The sequence below is a fragment of the Peromyscus maniculatus genome, chromosome 2, assembly GCF_049852395.1.
Source record: "Peromyscus maniculatus bairdii isolate BWxNUB_F1_BW_parent chromosome 2, HU_Pman_BW_mat_3.1, whole genome shotgun sequence".
Lineage (NCBI taxonomy): Eukaryota > Metazoa > Chordata > Mammalia > Rodentia > Cricetidae > Peromyscus > Peromyscus maniculatus.
Genome location: NC_134853.1, coordinates 152,331,302 through 152,348,781, shown reverse-complemented (window position 1 = coordinate 152,348,781; position 17,480 = coordinate 152,331,302). Strand labels below are relative to the sequence as shown.

The following is a 17,480-nucleotide window of genomic DNA, read 5'->3' as shown; positions in this document are numbered from 1 at the left end:
TGTGTTCCTGGCTTCTCCTGCCCCAGGATTCCTCCTCTTCCTTTCTCTTCCTGGCAATCCTACCTATACCTTTTGCCTAGCTATTGGCCATTCTGCTCTATGAAACCAAGCACAGCAACATATCTTCATACAGTGTACAAATATCCCACAAGAGTGAATCTCAGAAGAAAAGGTGGGCAGGGGGAGGAGCCGTGAGCCGGCTGGGTGGTGGGTGATGGCGCTCTCTGCCAATCTGAAGACTGGAGTTGGACCCCTGAAACCACACGGGGGAAGGAGAGGACCAGTTCCTGCAAGTTGTCCCCCACCTCCTCATGTGTGTTACAGCACACGTACACAGTCACACTGCACACACATGCACACACTCAGAATACATACATGTAGAAAAACAAGACTGGAAGAGAGCTCCCTTGGTATAGCTTGCCACCCAAGCATGAGGAGCTGTGTTCAATCCCCCAAGCCCACATGAAAAACAAAACAAAACCAGGCACAAGGCAAACACATGTCATCTCAGTGCTAGCAGGGAGAAACTGGCAACATAATATCCAGCACCCCATTACTGTGAACCACAGGTCACAGTGAGAGACTCCTCAAAAAACAAGATGGCTGGCTCCTGAGGAACTCTGCCTTCCACAAGAGTGCACACACATGCACCCACATAAACATGAAAATGCACATAGCCCTTCATACAAAAAGAGCCTAATTTATAGGAAAAGTAACCGTCAGCTGTTACTGACAGTTTACAGGACAAGTCAGCTGTCCCCTATTGGAGTCCAGGCCTTATTAGCCTCTGTCTTACTGTGTCCAAGCCGGATGCGTTTACTCATTCATTGGTTTAGGTGCTGGGCATTGAAATCAAGGCTCCATGTGTGCTACGTGCTAGGCAGGTGCTCTCTCTCTGACACAGAATCTTACAGTGTAATCCAAGCTGGTCTCAAACTTAATATCTTACCATTCTACCTAAGGCAGCTGAGTCTAGGATAGAGGCCTACACCCAACACCCAGCTAACTAGAAATCTGGCTTCCTCTCCTCTGTCCCCCTTCTTCCTCCCCTCCTGTCCTTCAACAGGGTCTCACTCTGTAGTTCAGAATGACCAGGAACTCACAATACTCCTGACTGGTCTTGGATTTATGGCAAACCTCCTGCCTCACCCTACGGAGTCCTGTGATCACAGGTATGCACTATCACTTCCAGATAAAGTTTTTGTTGTTTTTGGAGGACAGGTCTCAGATAACCTAATCTGTATCCTCAGCCCTTTAAACCAGAACTAACTTTCTTTTTGGTGCGTATATTATGTTTGTGTGTGTGTGTGTGTGTGTGTGTGTGTGTGTGTGTGTGTGTACAGAGGCTAGAAATTGATATTTGCTGTATTTCTCCGTTGCTTTCTTTCTTCCTCTTTTTTTTTTTTTTTTTGAGACAGGGTTTCTGTGTAGCTTTTGGAGCCTGTCCTGAAACTCACTTTGTAGATCAAGTTGGCCTCGAACTCACGGAGATTCACCTGTGCCACCACCGCCCGGCTCTCCATTGCTTTCCACCTCCTTTTTTGTTGTTGTTGTTGTTTGTTTGTTTTTGAAATGTTTTGTGTAGCTCTGATTGTCCTGGAACTCACAGAGATGCCCCTGCCTCTGCTTCCCCAGTGCTGGGATTAAAGGCATGTGCCACCACGCCCGGCTAAACTAGAATTTGTGGTATTTCCTTTTCTCTAGTCATCTCAGAAGGCACAACTTACTAGATGCCTCGCTAAGGGAAGCCTTTCCATTACAAAGCCTTCTAAAATACATCCTGGCCACTATCTCTGACTCTATTATTATTATTATTATTATTTATTTATTTATTTAGTATGTGTATGTGTGTGCCACAACATACATGTAGAATTCATGCTCTTCTCTGCACTTAATGTGCCGGGGATCGAACTCAGGTTTGGCATCAAGCCCCTTCACTCTCTGAGCCACCTCACTAGCCCATTAGTCCATTTTTTTTTTTTTTTTTTTAGTTTCTCTGTGTAGTTTTGGTGCCTGTCCTGCATCTTGCTCTGTAGCCCAGGCTGTCCTCGAACTCACAGAGATCCGCCTGGCTCTGCCTCCCGAGTGCTGGGATTAAAGGCGTGCGCCACACCATGCCTGGCACAACTTGAGTGTCTTAAAACCACTTCTCCTTTTGCTCAGACCCATGTCTTTTTAAATCTTATTTAGTTTTTCTCCATAGATAGGACTTTTTTTTATACTGAGACCTGAAAATGGGACTTGAATGCTCATAGGATCCCAAAAGTGGGCTTTTAGAGAAACAAGGGCATCCTTGGTGTCCAGGAAAAATAGTAAAAATCATTTGGTCCATCAATGTGTAAGAAGGAAAACAGTACATTTTTATTATCACTGATTTGTAGTTGGTATTTAGCATTTCCTGTTAGTATTAATAGAAGAAATAAAACCACAGCACTGTTAGCTGCGCAGGACTTACAATTTCATCATCAGAACACAGATCAGGGCTTTGAGAGGCCCCAGCAGGTAAGGGCGCTCGCTGCCAAGCCCGGCTGTCTAAGGGGTGGAAGGAGAGGACTGATTGCTCTCAGTAGCCCTCTGACCTCCACCCACGTGACACAGCAAGTGCACACCTGTGCTCATGTGTCAGTGCATTGCACGCACGTGTGTAAAGGAGATCTCAAATCGGTTCAGTCACTTGACCGTTGTTGCAGATCCACTCACTGCTGGGCCCTAGCTGAGTGCTGGTTTTTAGTATTCATTTTATGTGTCTGAGCGTTTTGCCCGCAAGTGTGTCCATACTACATGTGTGCCTGAAGACATTTATTTATTTATGTGAATGAGTGTTTTGCCTACATGTATATGTTTGCATTAGGTGACCAAGAAAACTAGAAGATAGCATTGTATCCCCTGGATGGAGTTACAGAGAGTTGTGAACTGCCATGTGGGTGCTGGGAACTGACCCTGGGTCCTGGAAGAGTAACAAATTGCTCTTAACAACTGAGCCAGGATGGGGATTTAGCTCAGTGATAGAGCGCTTGCCTAGCAAGCACAAGGCCCTGGGTTCGATCCTCAGCTCAAAAAGACAAAACAAAACAAACCTGAGCCACATTTCCATCCTCACCGACACTTTTATGTATTAATAAAGACATTTGCTGTGTGTGGTGTCACATGCCTGCAGTCCTAGCCCTTGGGAGGCGGAGGGAGGAGGAAGATCAGCAGGTCAAAGTCAGTTTCAGCTGCAGCGAGAATTCAATTTGCAGGATTTCCTTCTACTATGTGGGTCCTGGACATGGAACTTGGGTTGCCAGGCTCAGCAGTAAGCAAGCACCTTTACATGCCTAACCATCTTGCTGGCCATAAATTTGTAATTTTTTGTTTTTGTTTGTTTGTTTTTAGAGAAAGGGTTTCTCTGGGTAACAGCCCAGGCTGACCTTGAACTCAGAAATTGGCCTGCCTCTGCCTCCTGAGTGCTGGGATTAAAAGTGTGCATTACCTTTGCCTGGCTTGGTAACAAGAGACGTTCAGAACCCATGCTTTAATCAAAATAATAGTAATAGGTTATAAATCATGAAATAAAATAAGGGTCTATTATACCATAATTATAAATACATAACTATATAAATGCAGGAGAAGGGAAAGTCGTTCCTGACAATAACTGAGTAATAAATCTGTGTGGAACAGTGGTTCTCAACACATGAAAGGTGGAACCCTTCCACAGATGTTTCCTCAGAGCATCAGAAAACACAGATATTTACATTAGCATTCATAAAAGTAGCAAAATCACAGCAGTGAAGTTGCAACGAAAATCATTTCATGATTGGGGAGAGGGATCCCTACAACATGAGGAACTGTTAGAGTCACAGCCTTAGGAAGGGTGAGGACCACTGCTGTAGAAGGATGAAGGAATTCAGTCATGGATGCTGAAAGCACTGGATGCCAGGTTGGTGAGTTGGATATTTGCAAGGCTGTGTGTTTCTCCATAGGTTACTAAATAATTATGTAGGGAAACTAGTGAAGAAAACTCACTAGTACCTTCCTGACCAAGTCACCAAACCTAATATCCCTCAGGTTGTGACAAACTGACTTTATTTGCCCGCTATAAGAAGCAAGGAGGTCAATTTTAATTCCAGCACTGGAGAGGCAGAGGCAGGTAGATCTCTGAGTTCCAGGCCAGCCTGGTCTACAGAGTGAGTTTCAGGACAGCCAGGGCTCCACAGAGAGACGGTATCTCCAAGAAAACCAAAAACAAACAAGCAGAAAAGAAGCAGCGCAAGGACTGGGGAGATTTCTCAGTGGTTAAGAGCACTTGCTGATAACCTGGTGTTGTGGCACAAGCCTTTAATCTCGCATTTAGGGAGATAGAGGCAGGTGGATCTCAGTGAGTTCAAGGCCAGCCTGGTCTCTGCAGTGAGTTTCAGGACAGCAAGGGCTACATAGAGAGACCCTGTCTCAAACAACAAACAAACAAACAACAAAAAACAAGTGCTTGCTGCTCTTCCGGAGAACCCAGGTTTTGGTTGCCAGCACCCAGGTCACACAGCCTCCGTCGGCCTGTAACTCCAGGTCCAGGCATTTGAAGACTGACAGCCTTTGGCAGCACATGCACCCATCTACATACAATATCATTAAAAACAAAACAGACAACACAACGAGGATGTGACATCGCTGCTGTGGTAATTCCACCAGAATTGCACACACTGAGTCTACTCACAAGGAAATGTCCAATAAACCCAAATCGAGAGCCATTTCATAAAATAACTGACCTGTTCTGTTGATGCATTCAAAGGTCAGGAAACCAAAGAAAAGCCTGGGGGACTGGTCAAGATTTAAGGAGACAAAAGAATCACAAAACCTGGGCAGGTGGGGGGCCGCTGGGAGGAGAGGAGGGAGGGGAAACTGGGATCAGGCTGTAAAATTAATTAATTAAAATAATTACTTAATCTCAAAAACTAAAGTTGATGTGTGATCTTGGATTTGATTCTGGACCAGGAAAAATAGTAACTTAATGATGTTGTTAGGACAACTGAAAAAACTGAAGAGAATTTTGTCAATGAATTAAATCGCTGTGTATCTTTGTTAGAGGTTTTGATTGTTGTATAATGCTAAGGTTATGTGAAAGACTGATGCTTTTGGTAAAAAGAAGTTAAAGAATATGATGTCCTGCTAGTCAAACAGTTCAGGAAAAAAAAATGTGCAAATATTTGTAACTATGTTTGTAAAGAGTGAGATAGAGAAAAACAGAACAAAATGGAAATGGTGTATAGTTTGAACTTTTTCTTTCCTTTTTAGACAGTCTCATATGGGCCAGCCTGTCCTGGAACTCACTCAGGTAGCTGAGGCTGCCCCTGAACTCCCAGATGCTTCATCTCCCTCACACATGGAAAACTGGAGATGAGAGCTGAGGTTTGTTCAAGATCTCCCAGCAGTTATCAGAAGAGGTAGGCAAACCCCAGATCTCAAATGTCAGCCACTACACCAAGCGAATCCTTTGGTGTTTGCACATGGATGGCAAGGGGTGAGCCGACCAGCTAGTTCTCTTTTTCAGTTTTTTAGTTCCCTAGAGCTAGTTCCTTCTCTTGGAAACCCAGAGTGCTGTAACTAAACGTCTCTTTCAGTTCCCTCATGAGGACCAAGGCAAGGATGGGTTTGAAGTTCTGAGCTGTGCACTTGGGATGCCCAGCTCCTCTGGACTGTTCATTACTGCTCCCATGACCAGCCTTTCCTGCATATGGTTGGTGGTTTCTTATCCACTACTCCTTTTTTGGAAACAGGGTCTCTCTACATAGCCCTGGCTGTTGTGGAACTCACTATGTAGATCAAGTTGGCCTTGAACTCACAGATACCTACTTGTTTTGGGATTAAAGGAGTGTTCCATCACATTGGCTAGGCTACTCTGTTTCTTTTTTCATTCATTTTTTTCTTTCTTTTTTTCCTTTTTTTTTTTTTTTTCACTTTTATTTATTTACTTTCCATTAGTTTAAATCCGGGAAGGGTACAGCATCACACGGATTCTGTGTCCAATGGCCTTTGCAGGAAGTTTGCTTCGGAATTTGTCATGAATCATGCCACCGTTTCCATAGGCCCCAGATCACTCTGGTTTTGTTTGGTTTGCCTCAGGTGTCACTGTGTTGTTTTTTGGCTTTACACACATAAGCACATCTCTTGCCCAAGTAGAATTCAGTTTCATCTCGAGCATAAACACTTTCAATTTTAAGAAGAGCTATGTGCTCTCTTTGGTTCCGGAGACCTTGCTTATAGCCAGCAAAAATGGCCTTGTACCAAAGCCTTCCAGACGTATTTGCCTTTTAGAAGTCCTGTTCCCAACAGGCCTCCACAAGTGCCAAGATGGCAGAAAGAACCTTTTTTTCTTTTTTCTTTTTCCTGGAACTAGCTCTGTAGACCAGGCTGGCCTTGAACTCACAGAGGTCTACCTGCCTCTGCCTCTGAGTGCTGGGATTAAAGGAGTGTGCCACCATAGCCCAGCTGCTCTTATTATTGTTGTGTATTTGTTTGTTTGTTTGTTTGAGACAAGGTTTCTCTGTGTAGCCCTCCTGGCCTCAAACTCAGAGATCTGCCTGTCTCTGTCTCCCAAGTGCTCTAGCCTGGACTGAAGTCATGCACCACCACCACCACCCTGCCTTTGTTGTTTTTAATTGCATTTTGTTTATTTATTTAGTGTGTTTGTGTAGGAATGTTTCTGCCAGGGCACAAGTGTGGAGGTCAGAGGACATTCGTCAGCTCTCGGCATTCACCATGTGGAATCTTGGAGATCAAACCCAGGCCCAGCTCTTGAGGCTTGGTGGCCACCACTCTCACGCTATGAACCATCTTGCCAGCCCTGACTTTTAATTTTTGAGACAATAGCACATGGATTTGAACTCTTTACCTTCCTGGCTTCATCGCCCAAGTGCTGGGATTGTGGGTATAAGACACCACACAGGCTTGATAACTCAACTTCATGTCTTCAATATCATCTACCCTGAAAATAACCCTCAAGACAATTGTATAGTTTCACATCTGTGACTCAATGACTTATTTTCTTCAATTGGTGGAAAATCATAGCAAAATCATATTAAACAAAAAAAGAAAATGAAGCTGGCTGTAGCCATCTAGGTGACCTGTAAGATCAGTGCTGGCAAGAAGATCCCTGAGGCTTTCTGGCTAACCAACCTAGATGAAAAACAGTTGATTGAAAGGACCTGTTTTAAGGGACTAAAGCAGAGGTCAACAATGGAAGATTCCCAATGTTCTCGTCCTGCCTTAGCATGTGGGCAACACACACACATACAAAAAAGAAAGGAAGGAAGGAAGGAAGGAAGGAAGGAAGGAAGGAAGGAAGGAAGGAAGGAAGGAAGAAAGGAAGAAAGGAAGAAAGGAAGAAAGAAAGGTGTTGGTAAGATGGACTCACTGGATAAAGGCACTTGCCACTAAGTCTGAGGACTGGTGACCTAAGTTTGGTCCCTAGAAGTCACAAGGTGGAAAATGAGAACCAACTCTTGGAAGTTGTCCTCTGATGTCCACAGTGTCAGGAACACACACACACACACACACACACACACACACACACACACACACACACAATTTTTTATTTAAATAAGGAAATAAAGACTAAAGCATCACAGAGTTAGCTGAGTGTGGTGGCACCCAAAGACCTAAAGAATATGGCATTTAAGGTGTTTAATAACTTAAGGTTTTTCATGACAGTGAGACACGTCTGCTCCTGACAGCACCCATCTACTTCACACAAGGACGATGGGCATCGAAGAACCTATATGGCAAAAGCTAGCCATTTGGACAAAGAAATTGGCCTTGCCTCAATTGTTGATACTATGCTGTCCAAACTGGACCAGCAGCATGCAAAAGAAAGTGATTGCCAAACTTTGCCAACACAAGGTAGGACAGTGTTGCTTCTCAGAAAAGTCTGTCAGGTATACTAGGCCTGTAGGCCAAGGATAGATGCTCCAATATTACAGAAGAACTTTGGATGACTGTCCAGGCAGCCTGATGTCCCTGTCATTAGGTAACATTACACCCTTCTGGGGTCTTTGATGGAGTTAAAGACTAAATAGTTAGACTTACAGTTTTCCTTAGTTATGATAGAAAGCAAATTAGGTATACAACTTTAAATTGACAAAGATAATAATGGGGTATTTTCTCCAAATATGCCAAGTACAAATGGACTGGATATTGTAAATGTAATTCTTTTTTTTTTTTTTTGGTTTTTCGAGACAGGGTTTCTCTGCGTAGCTTTGTGCCTTTCCTGGAACTCACTTGATAGCCCAGGCTGGCCTGGAACTCACAGAGATCCGCCTGGCTCTGCCTCCCGAGTGCTGGGATTAAAGGCGTGCACCACCACCACCACCACCACCACCACCACCACCACCACCACCACCACCACCGCCTGGCCTGTAAATGTAATTCTTCACTGATAATTGTTCTTATTATCTATAGTTTTTTTATGCTAGAGTTAAAACCTTTCTGTTTTATTTAGACAAAAAGGGGGGAATGTGGAATATTCCTTTACATTGTGTAAATATGTGTCACTGTGATTGGTTTAATAAAAAAAGCTAAACGGCCAGTAGGTAGACAGGATTTTGGGGACAGAGAGAATGCTGGGAAGAAGAAGGGCAGAGAGAGAGACACCAGCCAGATGAAGAGGGAGCAGGACATGTGCAAAATGAGGTAATGATCCATGAGCCATGTGACAACAAGTAAGTAAATAGAAATGGGTTCATTTAAGTTGTAAGCGCTAGTTAGAAACAAGTCTAAGCTACTGGCCAAGCGTTTATAATTAATAATAAGTCTCTGTGTGGTTATTTGGGACCTGTTGGTTCTGATGAAAAATTCTGCCCTACATGAACATGCACATGTACAGGCACACGTGCACACACACACACACACACACACACACACACACACACACACTCACACACTTACGCCCATGAATACGTCTGCTTCTTAGCCTTTTCCTTTCCTTTCTTCAGTGCTGGAGATTGCTCCCAGGGTTATGTGCATACCTTGCCGTATGAGCACCGCCCCGTGAGACCTAACGTTTTCTAGTTACACCACGGGAGTCAATCTCATTCCTTTCTACACGTGTCTTGTGTTTTCCTTACTCTCAGTTCCTGTTGGTCACCTGAATCTGCCTTATTTTCTGTCTTAACCTGGGTGTGATGGTATATTCCTGTAACACCAGCATTTGGGAGGTGACAGGAGGATCAGGAGTTTAGGGCCAGCCTTGGCTAATAGTGAGTTCAAGGCCAGCCCTGAATTTTTTTTTTTCATACAAAGTTTCTCTGTGTAGCTTTGGAGCCTTTCCTGAAACTCGCTCTGTAGCCAAGGCTGGTCTTGAACTCACAGAGATCCACCTGCCTCTGCCCACCCCCCAACCCCCAGTGCTGGGACTAAAGGCCTGCACCTCCACCGCCCGGCCTGAAATATTTTTTACTACCTGGGTTGATACAATGCGGGAGTAGCTGGATTGTTTTATTTTAAATAAAGAGTGGAGTTGGTTGTGGTGTCCACACACCTTTAATCCCAGCACTCGGGTGGCAGAGGCAAGTGGATACCTGTGAATTCAAGGCCAGCCTGGTCTACAGAGCTAGTTCCAGGACAGCCAGCGCTACACAGAGAAACCCTGTCTTGAAAAACCAACAAAACAAAACAAACAAACAAAATACCCACCCAAAACAGTGGAGTCTACAAAATTGTCCAAGAGGTAAAGATGCTTGCCACCAAACCTGGGAACTCCATGGTGGAAAGAAAGAACTTCCTGTAGATTGTCATCTAAGCACCACATACCCGCCATGTGCCAAGGTCCAGGAATGTGTGCACATACCCATACCCCATACACATTCATACTCACACAAATACAAAGTGTAACCGGAGTCACACCTGGAACTGGAAGGCTGAGGAAGGAGGATTGCCAGGAGTGTAAGGCCAGCCAGAACTACACAGCAGTGTCTTGGTGGGGGATGGGGCACCAGAAAATCAAAGGAACAGCAACAAAAAAACCCCAACCCCCAAACAAAGGAAAACAGGAAAGAGGATTTAAGGGTATGGATCAGGGATGGATCGTGTACCTAGCATGTGCCAGCATTGAGTCTTGTCTCCAGCACTGAAAAGAAAATAAAGGGGAAAAATGACTGACTGACATAAGAAGCCAGTGGAATCAGGAGTTCAGGCTTTGTTTTGGTTCCTTTTGTTTTGAGATAGGATCTTGCTGTGTATCCCAAGCTGGCCTCAAGCTTTGTGTTCTGGCTATTTAATGTCAACTTGACACAAGCTGTAGTCATCTGAGAGGAGGAACCTCAACGGAGGGAATTCCTCCAGAAGATCAGGCTGCAGGCAAGAGTGTAGAGCGCATTCTCTTAATTAGTGATTGACGGCGGAGGGTCTAGTCCAGGGCTGGTGGTCCTGGGTTCTAAACAAAGCTGGCTGAGGCCCGGTGGTGGTGGCACAAGCCTTTCACCCCAGCACTCGGAGGCAAAGGAAGATCTCTGTGAGTTCGAGGCCAGCCTGGTCTACAGAGTGAGTTCCAGGACACCAGAGCTGTTACACAGAGAGAAACCCTGTCCAAAAAAAAAAAAAAGAAAAAGAAAAAGAAAAAAAGGAAGAAAGGAAGGAAGGAAGGAAGGAAGGAAGGAAGGAAGGAAGGAAGGAAGGAAGGGAGGAAAAAAGAGAAGAAAAGAAAGGCTGAGCAAGCCATGGAGAGCAAGCCAATAAGCAGCTTCCTTCCATCGCTGTGCATCAGCTTCCTGCCCTGCTTGAACTCCTGGCCTGACTTCCTGTTAGTGATGAACAGTGCTGTGGAAGTGTGAGCCAAATAAACCCTTCCCTCCCCAAGTTGCTTTTGGTCATGGTGTTTCATCACAGCAAGAGTAACTAAGTAAGACACTTAGGGTCCTGCTGTGTCAGCCTCTCCAAATGTGTACTATCACACTGGACTTACAGTTTACTCTTAAAGAGGAAGACTTTAAAATTTTCTCCCTTCTCTGAATAGTATTTGGATTTCTGCTATTAATCTTTTGAAGAGGGATATGCATGTGTGTATGTGTGGTTGAATGTGTGTGTGTGCGTATGCACATATGTGTGTGTGTGCACATATGTGTGTGTGCGTGTGCACATATGTGTGCGTGTGCACATATGTGTGCGTGTGCACATGTGTGTGCGTGTGCACATGTGTGTGTGTGTGCGTGTGCACATATGTGTGTGTTCAGAGGCCTGGAATTGGCAAAGAGCAGCTCTATTGCTCTCTACTTTTTATTGAGTTTTTCTCTGAACTCTTGGGGAGTCTGGCTAGTCTACCCAGCCAGGTTTCCTGGTGATCCCCTGTCTCTGCCTCCAGAGTGTCAGGATTATGGGCTGTCCACCCCTGACCAGATTTTATGGGGGTGTTGGAGATGTGCACTACTGTCTTCATGGCTGTGTGGCAAGTGCCTTATCCGTGGAGCCGTGTCCCCGACCCCCTTTGCCAACCTTTTTACTCCTGTTATCTTACATGTAAACTAAGGCTCTGTTGAAAACCACTCAGGCAAAGTTCCACACTTTTCTTTGGAGACTAAAGGATGTGTATGTATGCGATTATTCCTGGTCTCTTTTTCTTTCAAGTTTTAATTGCCCCGTTATTCATAGACCTAATTTGGAAACAAGAGACTTCTTTATTGAGGGCATATGGAGCTAGACTGTCAGCAACTGTAAATGGGTTGGAGAGATTGGCTCTGCCTTAATGAAGCAGCAAGGCTTAACTCTTTAGTTTTACCACGTGCAGAATGATTGTCATTGCTCCTGACAGAGAGCTGGAGCTGGAAGAAGTGTCTATTTCAGGGTGTATTCCTAGAATAGAGGGGTGCTGGGAGGTAGAAAGCATGTTGAAGTGCTTTATCAAATAAAAATGAATCATTGACTCATCATGTGTGTCTGCAGGTATTGCCTATAAATACAGTGGGCAATACTTTAAAACATTTTTATTATTATTTTGCACATTTTGCTCATAGTTACCTTTTATTTGTTGAACTTGCTCTAGGATCCCAAAAAAAGATCCTTATTTCAGCTTTAAAGAGTGACTCACCAAGCTGGGCGGTGGCGCACACCTTTAATCCCAGCACTCGGAGGAAGAGCCAGGCAGATCTCTGTGAGTTCAAGGCCAGCCTGGTCTACAGAGTGAGATCCAGAACAGGCACCAAAACTACACAGAGAAACCCTGTCTCGAAAAACCAAAGAAACAAAAACAAAACAAAACAAAAAAGTGACTCACCGCCAGTGACCACCTTTTCAGGGTTCTTCTTGACTGGAGAGCTTAGCTGATGGACTTGACTTAGCCAAGAAGCTGCCGAGAATATACACCAGATAAGACATTCAACTGTAGTTTGTGTGTGTACAGGTGTACAGGCATGTGCATGTGTGTTTGTGCACATGAAATGCAGAGGCTAGGAGCTGATGATGTCAGGGGTCTTTTCACCACACCCCTTTGTCTTTTTGTCTTGTTTTATTTGAGGCAGCGTCTCTCACTGAACCCAGCACTCACCTGCTGCCTGGCTGGCTGGCCAGAAAGCTCCGCCCCACACTCACACCCATGGGTGCTAGGGCCCTGCACTCAGGTCCTCAGGCGTGCACAGCAGGCATTTCTCCTTGTAATTTTCAATAATAGTTTTGGGGTCAGAGACGTCTCAGTAGGTGTCTTAGGTGGGGTTTCTATTGCTGTGAAGAGACACCATGACCATGGCAAGTCTTTCTCTCTTTCTCTCTCTCTTTTTAAAATTTTTTTTTTATTTTTCAAGACAGTATTTCTCTGTGTAACCTTGGCTGTCCTGGAACTCGCTCTGCCTGCCAAGTTCTGGAATTAAAGGCGTGCACCACCACCACCTGGCCCTTCTCTCTCTCTCTCTCTCTCTCTCTCTCTCTCTCTCTCTCTCTCTCTCTCACACACACACACACACACACACACACACACACACACACACACACACAAAACATAATTTTTAAAATTGAATCTTTGGGAATTTCACGTCATGTACCCCAACTTCACTCTTTTCCCAGTCCTTCCATATCCGCCTTCCACCCTTGTAGCCTTCCTTCCTCTCCCAAAGTTAATAAATTATTAATTAGAGCCGGGCGGTGGTGGCGCACGCCTTTAATCCCAGCACTCGGAAGGCAGAGGCAGGCGGATCTCTGTGAGTTTGAGGCCAGCCTGGCCTACCAAGTGAGTTCCAGGAAAGGCGCAAAGCTACACAGAGAAACCCTGTCTCAACCCTCCCCCAAAAAAATAAAATAAAATGAATTATTAATTAGAAAAAAAAATGGAAAGCCTGGCCGTGGTGGCCCATGCCTTTAGTCTCAGACTTGGTAGGTAGAGGCAGGCAGATTTCTGTGAGTTCGAGGCCAGCCTAGTTTAAGAGTGAGTTTCAGGACAGCCAGGACTGTTACACAGAGAAACCCTGTCTCCAACAAAAAAAGGAAGAAAACAAAACAAAAATCTTATTGGCCCCTCTGGGCAACAACCTGTCCTCTGTCCACTTTAGTATTCTGAGCATGGACCATTTCACTCCTCCATCTTTTCCAACTCCCCATCACATATTTGTTCCTAGTAGAGGCATCGGAAGTTGCAGTGTGTCATGCAGTATACCCTTTGGCCCAATCAGCCCAAACGTTTATTTTCGAATGTTCTTTGTAATAAGTCATTAGGCTAGTCATGGCCTCTGGCTTCTGCCACACGTCAATACTGGACCCTCATAGAGACGCTGAAATACCCTGCTATTGCCCTCACTTGTGGGGAATCCTGCAGGTATGGCTCTGTAGGGCCAGCCCCTTCACATGCTCCAGCAGCTCCCAGATGGGGAAGATGTTGGGGTGGGCCAACTCCAAGACCTGCCTCTGGGCCTGGGTGGTAGCTGAGTTGGTCAGCCTGCCAGCTTTCCTGTGTCCACCCACCAGAACCAGCTCCTCCTCTGGCCAGGGGAGGAGAGAGACCAACTCTTTGGCTCTCCCATGCCCTGGCCTCTGGTACTCGCTCTCCTGTACTGGTAGGACAAGGGGTGGGGCCAGGTGATGAGCAGGACCAGCTCTCCCAGACCACAGCAACTCATATAAAATAAAGGAAATGTTTAATTGGGGCTGCCTTACAGTTTCAGAGTCCATTATTGTCATGATGGAAAGCATCTCAGCATGCAGGCAGACATGGTGCTGGAGGAGGAGCTGAGAGTTCTACATCTGGATTCACAGCAGAAGAGATTGTGTGTCATGCTGGGCATAGCTTAAGCATGAGACCAAAGCCTGCTCCTACAATGACACCCTTCTTCCAACAAGGCCACATCCCCTAGTAGTGCCACTCCCTATGAGCCTATGGGGGCCATTTTTTCCAAACCACCACGGATGTGTGTGTGTGTGTGTGTGTGTGTGTGTGTGTGTGTGTGTGTGTGTGTGTGTGTGTGCCTGTGTGCCTGTGTGTGTGTGTAAAGGTGCTTGCTGCCAAACTTAGAAGAAATGACTCCCACACATGTGCCATGGCATGAGCACACACAAAATACGTTTAATAAAGTAAAATAAATACTTAACTATTAGAAAAGAAAGCTACTACAACTATTTAACTTGTTCAGGATTTATCATTCTTCTAAAAAATGTTGACTGGGCACAGTGGCATACACCAGTAGTCCAAACTTCCTAGAAGCTGAGGCAGGAATATCACTTGATCCTAATTCAAATCCTGGCTAGGCAACCAAGTTAGCTCTCCTCTCTCTCTCTCTTTTTTTTCCTCAAGACAGGGTTTCTCTGTATAGCTTTGTAGCTTTGTGCCTTTCCTGGGTCTTGCTCTGTAGACCAGGCTGGCCTCGAACTTACAGAGATCTGCCTGCCTCTGCCTCCTGAGTGCTGGGATTAAAAATGTGCACTACCACCACCACCTGGCCAGCTCTCTTCTTAATCAATGTTTTGCCCACGCCTTTAATCCCAGCACTCAGGAGGCAGAGGCAGGTGGATCTCTGTGAGTTTGAGGCCAGCCTGGTCTACAGAGCGAGTTCCAGAACAGGCAGCAAAACTACACAGAGAAACTCTGTTTTGAGAAAACAACAACAACAACAACAACAAAAAAACAAAAAAACAAAAAACAACAACAAAAAAAAAAACAATCAATGTTCCAAGTCCCCTTCACTGTTTTCATAAGGCTGACTACTAAATTGGCCAGGATGGTCTTGGTCTTTGCTTTTGGTATCCACTAGTACCATACACTGTCTCCCGGACCAACTGGATTCCTAGAGATATTCCTAGAAGTTAAATTTACTAAACACTATACCTCTCAGACACAGTCATAATTTACATTAGCAATGGCTTCCAGAAAGCCTGCAGTGGAGAAATCGGATTAATTTTGTTTGGTCCTTGTGCTTCATCAATACTTTGTAAATAGAAGGTTGTAATTCAAATGTCATTTTCCACATGAAGCTTTTCATAACTCCCTCGGGCAGAATCCAGTGTGCCTGCCCCTGAATTCTTGTAGCTCAGAGTTACATTATTAGTGCTGTAAAATGCTACTTTCTGTTTATCTCTCGACATAATATTTTGATTGCAGGAGACAGAAAACATCTCAAGCTGTCTTAAATAAATAATTGAATTTGGACCTCTTTGTTTATTTGTTTACTTGGAGTCAGGACTCACTGTGTAGCCATGGCTGGCCTAGAACTCACAGAAATCCACCAGCCTCTGTCTTCCCAGTGCTGGGATTAAAGGTGTGTGCCACCACGACAGGTCAGTTTGTTTTTGAGAAGAGGTAGTAATACTTGAGCTACAGTGAAAAAAGAAAAGGCACTTATCTAGTGACTAGAACAGGGAGATTCTAAGGGGTCACATATGAAACAGAACAGGCAGGCAGCGTGACACAGCAAGGTGCTTTTTTCCATTTCTTTTCTTTTTCTTTCTTTCCCCTTTTTTTTTGAGACAAGGTCTCATTGTATAATTTAGGTTGACCTTGAAACTCACAAGAATTCTTCTGCTTCAGCCTCTGGGATGCTGGAATTGAAGGTTTGTACCACAGAATTTGGCTATAGGTGGCTGCTTTTAGAGAGCAGATAGTACTTTGGTAGATTCAAGATTTCAGCCGTTTCTTCCATATTAGTGTCCCCTAGTTAATGAAGTTTTATTATATTCTGTGGGGGTGTGTGCAGGCACACACTATGCTATGGGGTGCCATGTGGAGGTCAGAGGATGACTTTGAAATGTCAGTTCTTCCCTTCCACCATGGTTCCATGTAATTGGAGGCTTACTCAGAGGCTTATATTAATTATAAATGTTTGGCCAATGGCTCAGGCTTATTACTAACCAGCTCTTACATTTAAATTAACCCATTTCTATTAATCTATATTTTGCCACATGGCTATGGCATTACCTGTCTGCTGGCACCTCACTCGTCGGGCACCCGAATGCCATCTGCCCCTGACTCCGCCCTTCTTCTCCTTATATTTCTGCCTGGATTTCCTGCCTGGCTCTTATCTTGCCTTGCCATAGGCCAATGCAGCTTTATTTATTAACCAATAGGAGCAACACATATTCAGAGTGCACAGGAAGACATCCCACATCAGTTCCAGGCCTTAATCTCAGGTCATGGAACCTGCTCAACAGGCACCTTTACCTGCTGAGGCATCTTGCTGGTCCTAATGTCCTCATTTTTGGAACCTACCCTTACCACAACCAATCATGGTAAATGACCCTCCCCCCACCCCGTTCCCTCTCCCCCACCTTCCTGTAAGACATGAGGAATGAGTCCTTGACTGGATCTAACGGCTTATCTTGTAGAATTAAAGTAGAAGGTCTTTCCTGGTGGGTGTCGGTGACTGTGATTCAGGCCACCCCTCCACTGAGCATGGCTAAGCAGGCTGGATGGAATGTTTTGTTTTTTTTATTTTTTATTTTTATTTTATATGTATTGGTGTTTTGCCTGCATGTGTGTCTGTGTGAGGGTGTCCGATCCCCTGGAACTGGAGTTATAGGGAGTTGTGAGCTGCCATGTGGGTGCTAGGAATTGAACTCAGGTCCTCTGGAAGAAGAACCAGTGCTCTTAACCACTGAGCCATCTCTCCCACACCCTAAATAGAATGTTTAAGAAGCCACCCTCTAAAAGACACTGAAGAATGAACTAGGCTTCCGTTTTAAGGACTTTAAGTGATGAGCCCAGCACTCTTGCTCATTTGTCTGAGGCATTTTGCTGATTTAAGAGAGATAACTAGGAACCTACAATGTAATTTTGGCAGTCACAAGAGCCTAAAGGGACGAAAGTTGGAGTCTAGGACCCATAAAGGGAGTTCAGGACTCATAAAGGGTAATAACCTTGACAAATCTCTCTGTTTCGGTCCAAGTTTAAAAATGTTGTACAGTGGGTATAAGAGAAACAGAAAGGAATTCATCTCACACAGACAACAGGTCATCTCTAAGTCATCCAAGTCTTACAGAAAAATCTCAAAGCATGAACTTGTATTAAATTGTCCTAACTACTGGTATCAAGAACAATTGAAAATCTA

General features: G+C 44.7%; 1 pseudogene; it reads right to left on the bottom strand.

Moving 5' to 3' along the window:
• Positions 1-5,921: 5,921 nt before the first annotated feature.
• LOC102926991 (large ribosomal subunit protein eL33 pseudogene) lies at positions 5,922-6,807 on the bottom strand (annotated as a pseudogene).
• Between the last annotated feature and the right edge of the window lie 10,673 nt (positions 6,808-17,480).